Genomic DNA, 9,653 nt, shown 5'->3' on the forward strand with positions numbered 1-9,653 from the left:
AATTGAGGTCTTAAATAGGCGCCAAAACTTTTCTCAATCATGACATGTGACCATACCAAATTGTTAACCCCTCAATGATGTGGTGAAGAAACCCATCAAGTGTCATGTTTAACATTCTCACTTCTTCGTAGTCTAAAACTGGGTCCCATATAATAAGCCACAAGGTGGTGAAAAATAAACCACCATAACATATTATTCTTCCTCACAAGCACATGATCTTTAAATATTTTCCCCACTAACCACTACAAGGATATGACATTGATTAAAATTATTAAAAAAATCCACTCATAGAGTCATAGGTCCAACTAATAGTCAAATTACAAAATTTCTACAAGGAGCTTTAATTATTAGTTCTTGTCGAAGACATGATACTAATGCATTCGTTCGATGCATATAAACAATAAATTTCAACCAATCACGTTTAAGAATTTTTTCAGCATACACATGTATCCAAAGTTTATAAATTTATAGATTTTTTTAAATCTTTAAAAAATTAATTATCTTTGTTTCTATTGGCTGAGAATGAAAAAGGCAAGGAGAAATTTAATTTTCATTGCCAATAAATTAATAAATTATGTCTACTTGACATCTCGCAAAATCAAAATATTTAAATGTCAAGCTAGGAAGGTTCGAGAAGAATAGAGAGTCGTTGGCTCTAACATTTGAGACTTTCAATAGCTCATGCCCTCTTCAAATCCTAAAGCTGCCCAAATCTGAGACTTGAATATTGCAGATTGAGGCTTGCACCCTGAGAGATTCACTGTAACTAACTCTCAACATATTAGTGGCCATAAGGGCCGATTTAAAACAACGCCTACTACTCACATCAAGAGCCTACATAGGCTGAAAAAATCCACACAAATTTCAGCCAAAAAGTTCCATGAAAATAACACATTCTATCAATTATATGCTATACAACATTGTTTGAGAATATGAAGTGATTGAATTCTACAAGTCTTAAAAGACAAGACAAAGTCTTCTTACAAAGTGCAACATGATTTGCGATTTCAAAGAGACAGAATAGCTTGACGATTTTTGCTGAATATGTGTGTATATTATTTGGAGGAATTAGACTCTAATTTCTTGCAAATGTTTTATAGTAATGACAATGTAAAATAGTCAAAATATCTTACAAGAATTTATTTTATAATTAAAACATGGTATGAAAATTTCTACTCTTCAAAAATTTGAATCTGAGATTTATGGTACGCTATTAATCACACCCACTATCAAAATCACCTCACCAAGATGGTTTCGTCCCATTGCTGTAGTCACCAATTTTGGCCTCAAAGCTGCTTTAGCATGGAGAATTGATTGTAAATGTTTCAAAATTTCTACTACCACTCGGCTCCCCATTTGACCTCTTAGTGTTTATAGATTCTTAGACTCTCCCCATTCTATAACTGTTTTCTTGCTCCTCTTTCCCCAATTTAGATTGCTTTAGGTCCACCTGTCTATTGCATGCAAAATAAATAAAAACGCTTGCCCAGTCTATCCAACAACTTGTAAAACATAATGATTTAGCAATAATTATTATTAGATCAAATAATTATTTTTATGGGACTGTAATTTTCTTTTCACTTAAATCAAATAATTGTTTTTGTTTTTGTTTAAATAGAGATCTTTAGATATCAAGTAAATTTTGTTTCTTATTTCATTTTTATTTGTCTCACATAAAAAAATATTTTACAAATTTCTAATGAATGATAATTTTTCTAAACAATTGGTACTTTAAATAGTTACTCGATTCACAAATTTTTATTTACAGTAGCCTCCTCAAAATGAAAATGTTGACTATTATATTCAGTCATTCAATATGCATATTGATAAGTTTTACATAAAATTAAAAACTTCAATTAAAAAGTATGAAAACTTTATCAAATTTTTTTTTATATACTTATAATTAAATAAAGAGATGAATTTTTTTAAAGATTTGTTTTTTAAATAACTAATTATTATTATTATTTTTTTTTTAAAATTTAAAAACTTTTCATATCTATTGTTATTATTGTTGAAATATCTTAATGGAAAGAATGCTTCTGAGAGTGGGGGGGGGGGTTGTGAATCAGAAGTACTAGCTTTTAACCTATTTTTCACAAATCCTTAATAACATAATATTAAAATGTACATGCATACATATCAACATTAAGCATTTATGAAAAAAACATGTGCATCACCACATAACACTTGAAATTTTGGTAACCCAGAAACCCTCCAGGAATAAGAAGGTAAAATTGGGGTGGGGATGACACCCACAAAATTACTACATCAATAATGTTTGACCACTTCTGATGATTTGCCCTGTTAAAGGCTTTACACTGTATCAATAGTGACCTAGTTAAAGGATTTATGAACACTTTACATGAGTGACAAAAACACTTAACTGACCTTATGAGTACATTCAGGTTTTAAAATCTTGAGCAAAATTTTGTAACTTATAATATATACCTCAAAATTATTATAACTCCCCCTGAGTTGATTGTGCCATTTTGATAACCAAACTCAAGATTATTGTAACTCCCCTTGAGTTGATTTTACCAGTTTGATAACCAAAATTGATGTTGTATATCATGCTCCCCTTTTTTCTCTTGTCTCCCCCTGTTAACTTGTCTCTTTGTCTCCCTCATTCATCTTGTCTTCCCATTCATCTTGTCTCCCCCCTTTTGACACTTATGTCAAAGGGTTTTAAGGGTTAAGACCATATTTCACCAAAAATGTGCTATTTACCTCCATAATCATCTTGAGAGCTGCATCTCAATTATGCAAAGCAATTTCCAATGACTTATGCTGGATGGCAGTCTCTGTAGCAAGGTGAATAAGTCCTTCTGAAGTAGAAAGATTAGGATCTTTCTTGAGAATAGTTTCAACATAGACCTATTCTTTATGGAGTACTTCTAAATGTGGGGTAATGGAGGATTGGAGCTATATCAGTTTTGCCTTAATGGTGGCTTCTTTTGCTGTTAATACAGCTATATCTTTATGAGTGTGAAGCATTTGAGAAAAATGTTTCTCACTTTGGGTTGGATCTTTGGGTAGTTGCATGCTTGAAATATTCAAATTCCTCTCCATGCTCAATATCTTTTGGCTTGTCTCCTGTGTGAAGTATGAAAAGTCACACAACTTTTTGTACAATGAGAATATATTCTCAAGTACCTTTTTTACTTTGTCTATGAATTTTCTTAATTCAACCTGTGAAAGTTCTATTTCATGAGATATTTTCTCATTAACTTTCCCTTAAAATTTTCTTTTAGACCATTCCATAAGTTTTGCATTAGTCTCTTGGTCTGCATTTGTCACCTGGTCAACAATATCTGTCAATTTTTCCATTATATGCTTGGACTCATTTGGTGAATGAATACTGAAGGCATCCATAAATATGTCTTTAATTTCATGTAAAGTCTGCTTGTGTTTATACTCCTTCCTGAGTATCTCTTTCCTCTTTCTTCTATTTAATGCTTCCTGTACCTCATTGATTTGATCAATGCTTATTATTTTTGAGTCATAACTCAGTATCAAGGTCTCCATAGTGAAGTACCCTTGCAAATTTTGTAGAACTTGATCTTGGTGCTGATATTTGCAGTGGCTATTGTGAAGGAGTCCCTGAGGTAGGCAAATTTATCAATGTTTATATTGCCTCCTGCTCTTTAGGGGTTTCCTCTATTTTCTCCTCTTGCTGTCTACCTTGATCAATTATTGTAATTTTAGGAAGTGCACCTTGTGTTTGTGCTGTAGGATTAGATGTAATAGTCTATCCTATTTGTTCTATTCCTTTATCTCCTGTTGCACTCGGCTTTTGTACTTTTTTGTCTACTAGGCCTAATGAAACAATTGTTGGCATTTGAAGTTGACCATTAGTAGCTGTAGAGATGAAGGAAGGTGGTTCTTGTGGATTCACCTTATCTCTAACTATGTTTTCTACTAGTTTTTGTAATTCATCCATACTGACCAATACTAGATCTGCACACAATCTTGCTTGTTGCGTGGATTGGTCAAGGATTCTTTTGAGATCCTCTGCAGTTAATGGATTGATGTTCTGAGTAGAAGTGTCAGGAACATCTTGTACTATTACAGTTTCTGCAGGTGTGATGGGTACATGAGGAGGTCTAGAATGTTGCAATTGTGTGTCTTGCACACTTTGGTCTTATTGCTGCTCTTGCTCAGCTATTTTCGTTTCATCTTGCTTTTGTGTCTTCTCCTCTATTTCTTTCTTTTCTTCTTCCTTCTTCTCTTCTTCTTGTTTCTTTTCTTCTTCCTTCTTTTCTTCTCTACCTTGCTCTACTTTTGTCTTCTCTTCTCTCCTTTTTCTTCTTTCTTTTTTCTTCTTTGTTGTTCTTTGTACAATTTCTTCCATTTTGTTTTGAAGAATGAAGAATTCCCTGTACTTAGGTGTAAACCTAGTATTATACCTTTTGACTACTTTCTCTATTTGCTCCTTAGTCAAATCAGGCAGTATGCTTGCTAGGGTTGATTCTCTCATCTCCTTCTCCATTTTCAAACAAAAATGCCATTTGTCTTCTACAATTTTAGACAGTTCATTTGGCAATTGTCCATCTAGTTCAAGAGGAGTATACTTGAACTATGTCACCATTCCATAAACTGATTCTTCTATTTTATTTTGTTCATCTTTAGTGAACTTATTGAGATCAACTTTATTTATGTTGCTTAAGTCTCTATTTCTAATCTTTTTACATAATGTATCAACTAAAAAATGGCTTACCTTTTCAGATTGATCTTCTTCATCAGTATCAGGTTGAGCCACATATTTTCTTCTTTTCCTTGGCTCTTCCTGTGTCTTCTTGATTGTTTTCTTCTTTGTGGCTTCCTCTTTAGCTTTTTGTGGAGGCCCTCATTGCAACTCTAGTTGTTGGCTTTTGGGGTGATGGCATGGCAGTTTTCTTTAGTTTGGGCTAAGCTAGAGGCTATTCTGTTGCCTTTCTCTTCTTTGGCTTGGCTTGGGTTGGTGCTTCCTTGGCTTCTTCTTCCTCAATACCTTCCTCCTTATCTTCACCTAGGCCTTGAATTAATTACATTGGGCCTTGCTCTTGTTCATCCTCATCATCATCATTGTCATCATCATCTTCTTCTTCTGCTTCAGCCTCTATTCCTTCACCAAATTTCTTGTTAATTTTCTTCATCAATTTATCTTTCTTCTTCAATGTGGAGGTAGTTTTTAATTCCATATTTATCTTTGACCTTACCACATCATAAGTGCCAAAGTGTGGGGCACTCTTATCTGTCTCTTCTGTCAATAATGCAGTTATTGCTGCAGATGCTTCATCTATGTTGATCTCATAACCAGATGGCCTTAGCCATCTCACCCTTGGAATTACTACTTAGATATAGGTGAAGTCAATATCAACTAAGAAGCATATATCATTAATATTTTTTTCCACTAAGGAAACTAGTATTCTCACCCTTTGCTTCATGGATTTCTTAAAATCCTCAAAATAGCTTGTCATCAAGGTATCAAAATTGTCTCCCATTTGTTTTATATATTCATTAATTTGGGATATGATAGTTCTATCACTTCTCAATGTAACTTTGCCAAAAGAGGGAAATTCATTCTAAACATAAAATAATACACAAACTAGAATTGCTCCAAATTTTCATTGAGCACCCTTTGTCCTTCTTATAGCTGCTAGGTTTTCATTAATTTGTTGTAGTTGTAGTTCTGCAAGATTATAAGCATGATCCTTTTTCACCAGTTTGTAGCCTACATCTACTGCAATACATGGCACACTGTTGAGTCTACTAGATTGGTAGAATTTGTGGGCAATAACTCTAACAACAAACTCAACTAGAGGGTCCTGAATGCTGTGAATTGTCATTCCTCTTTTCTTCCACTAAGCACCTGTGTTCTTTTCAATAACCTCCTTGGATTCACATCTCAATGTCTTGAACCGATCTAGGGTAGGATATCCAATTACCCTATGAATGATTCTTTTATGATTTTGACAAGGACATCTTCTAACCATAGACTAACATCATGAATTTTGCTCAACACAAGTCTGATCCATTCTATTTTAAATATGGTAGGAAAACTCAAAACTTGTGTTAAACCCTTCTTTTCAGCAATTTTGCATTCATTTTTCAAGACTCCATCGACACACAGCTTCGCAAAGGCTTCTCTAATTTCCATATCTCCTATGGCTCATATCTTGCAATTATAGCATCTCCTTACATCCTGAACCATAACAACATTTGGGGTATGCAAGAAAGGGCTCTAGCAGGATCATTTTTGTATGAAACTTCAGGGATAGGGAAAAAATTAGGTTGCCTAACCTCATTAGATACTAGTTGGACTTCAAACAATTCATTGTCCTGTGTTTTCTTAGAACTCGAAGCCATTTATGCAAACTAGGGTTTCCTTTACACAAAAATATGAAACTACATAGCTTGACACAAATGAAAATACCTCAAGATCGATGAAAATGTGTTGTAAAAGGTTGCAATCTGCTTAGAATGCTGGATTCACTATTATGAAGTCACTCTGCTCTCTTTCTCTTCTTTGCTTCTTGATCGTGATGAGGAAGAATGATTAAAATCACGATAATATACCCTATTTCCATCGCATTAAATGCTCAACTACAAACTCAGTCTCTGAAGAATTTTTGACATTACTCAACTTGCACTACATCTCCACTTTACTTGGCTTCCATAGGAGTTACTCAACTTGGCATCAGCTATCAACTCGGTCGCTGTTAGGAACTCGACATGTATTGGAGTTTTACTTGACATCCAAAGATAGCTCGACATCATCATTTAAAATTTTGTTTTGGCATCTTGGTTCATGCAGATTTATTCTTTGCATTGCTTCTTCATGGTTTAGGGTTGATGTATGATACTTCCTTATATGTATGAGCCCCGTAGGCTCTTTCTTGCAATTAATTTTATGAGAAATGATCACTTGACCTTGTGGGTAAATTGACCCTTTCATTGGATGAACTTGATTCATTCTTTTTCTACCATGTTTTCTGTAGACACCTAAATTTGATTACACTATTTTAGTAATCCTATTTAGTTATCTAAAAAGGCATTATTAATTAAATTTCTATTTAATTAATCCTTTGTCATCCCCTAGTTGATTAATTTAATTAATCATCTATAGTCCTAATTGATAAATCAAATAATCTATTATTTATCAATTAAATCCTATTCTTCTATCTAATTCCAAAAATCCCCATTTATTAAATAAATCTATTTGATAAATGAAATCCTCAAATTCAAAAACCCCTAACCTATCTCTAATCCTCCATTTAGCCTAATCCACCCCATCCACCCATACTAACCAAGCTTAGCCACTAACTCACCCACCCTCATTAATGCCATCCACTTGCACATCTCTAACATCCCTAATCTAATCCTAAACCCAAGCCTAATCCACCCCCTAATGTTGTCACATTGCTTAAACAAGTTTAAGACTTTCCTAATCCAAACCAAAGTCTCCCCTCAAAAAAAACCCAACCACTAAGTCATGAGTGCTCTTACAAAACATAAAGACTCTTACAAGCCCACTCATGACTCTTACACCCATCTCCCACACTCTTCCCTCTTCCACACTCATTCCTCTTACATCCCTCTTACATACTCAACCCCACTCATCATGCCCTTAACCAACCCTTAACCCTACCCTCTCACACTCATCCTCCTTGTGACAAGTGTCACCTTCCCATTGGTGCTAAACAAGCACAATCCATGTGCTCCCCTTTGAGTGCATCTTAGCCCTCCTTAAGCCTTCATCCATCCTTGCATCTAAGCCCCCCATCCCTCTACCCCTTAGCCTATAAATTGAATCCCATCCTAAGCCATTTCATCAACAATCTTTGAGCTAAAGTTACCATGCTATTTTGAGAACCAAAGCCATCAACCATACCCTTATAATGCCAAATTGAGAGCTCACAAAGCTACCAATTTGCCATTACCCATCTCCATTGAAGCAGCTTTTGAGCATCTTGAGCATACATCCACAACAAAAGGACACATCTATAGAATCAAGAAAGCATGGAGTGTTTTCTCTTGTGAGGTTTTGCACTTCTTATTTTCTTTCTTAGTCTAAGCATATATGTGAATTTAGTTTTTGGTTTGTGAATGTTTACTTCATTTGTTAATGTTCTTTGCATACTGATTCTGGTTCTACATTTTGGCACGCCCGGTGGGACCCCACTATGGGTCATTTAATCATCTATTTTCATCTATATGTCATTTTTCTAACCATCTAATGTTTGTTGTTGTTTGAGTGTGTTGTGAGGGTGTTTTGCTTGTTTTTGCAGGTTAAAGAACACACTTAGGAAGAAGAAATACCATCTAAAAAAAAAAAAAATTTGCATTTTCAGCTTTTTTTGGCACAGTTTTGGTGTCTGCAACCTGTTCTGTCTGCGAAAATCGACTTCTGCGAAAATCCGCGTCTGCGAAAATTGACATCTGCGAAAATCTGCGTCTGCGCAAATCGACATCTGCGAAAATCGACGTCTGCGAAAATCCACGTCTGCGAAAATCGACATCTCTATTTTGTCCTCTTCGTATTTTGGCGCCTCTGTAGTTCAGCGTCTTTGTATTTTGGCAGACTGTGGTTCCGTAGGATTTAGACCATTTTAAGCATTTTTACGCGTAGAAAAAACAACAAAAAAAGTTAAAATTTTTTTTCCCATAGTTAAGCTCTCATTTTTGAAGATTTTGGCTAACTAACTAAATTGCTTTTTTTTGTCTCATTGCAGGTTGGAGCACATATGGAACCACTAACCATGTTTCTTGCAGGTTTTCATGTTGCTAAAAAAATGAACTTGAATGTTTAACCATTTGTCTTTGAATGCACGTTGCTAAAAAAAAAATGAACTTGAATGGTTAAACACATTTTTCATTGAATGGATGTTGCTCAAAAACACACTCTTGAATGTCATGGATTAAAATCAACTTTCTTTGGAATGCATGCTTAAAACAAAAAAATCCAATCTTGAATGCCAAGGATCAATTAACCATTACAAATCTCTTTTTCACATGCAATCTAGGTAAAGTTGGATTTTTGGACATTTAAGAAACTTTGTTAAGTTAAAATACAAATTTACAAAAATCAATTTGAGTAGTTCCTTGGACTCACCTCTTTTCTAATCACCCATCAAATATTAACCATTGGTTGCAATCTCAGTGCCATTTATGGGGATGGGTCTACTTGAAAAAGGTGTTAAATGTTCCACAATCTAACTCACTCACTTGGTCTTTGAATGTTTGCTTTAACTTTATCAAAATTCTTAAATGGTCAAAACTCTAGATTAAATTGATCACACTTTGAGTTTGGGCACTAAAATGAACAAAAACTGACGTGGAGAGCCTCTGGGCACGCGCTTGAAATCGAACCTCACACACTTTTGTTTTGGGCTTAAAACAAACTCACACTCAATCTTGAATGCCTTAAAGAAAATTAATCGATACTTGACGTGGAGGGCCTCCAGGCGCGCAAGTTTGCTTTTTTTGACCCTAACTCTTCTTATTGTGTGCATTCTTCGATTGATTTACTTTTGTTGGCACTTCAAGTTGGAATTGAACATTGTCTCTTAAACATGAGTGCTTGCAAAGTCTAGATTAGCACACATAAGAGTCAGTTGGTAAAAGAACAAGCGTGTTTTTTAGCCCAAGGTCATCCGAGTCTTCTCTCCCCT

This window comes from Cupressus sempervirens, chromosome 3 (assembly GCF_028749045.1).
Source record: "Cupressus sempervirens isolate cs-2001-9-10 chromosome 3, ASM2874904v1, whole genome shotgun sequence".
NCBI classification, from domain to species: Eukaryota; Viridiplantae; Streptophyta; class Pinopsida; order Cupressales; family Cupressaceae; genus Cupressus; species Cupressus sempervirens.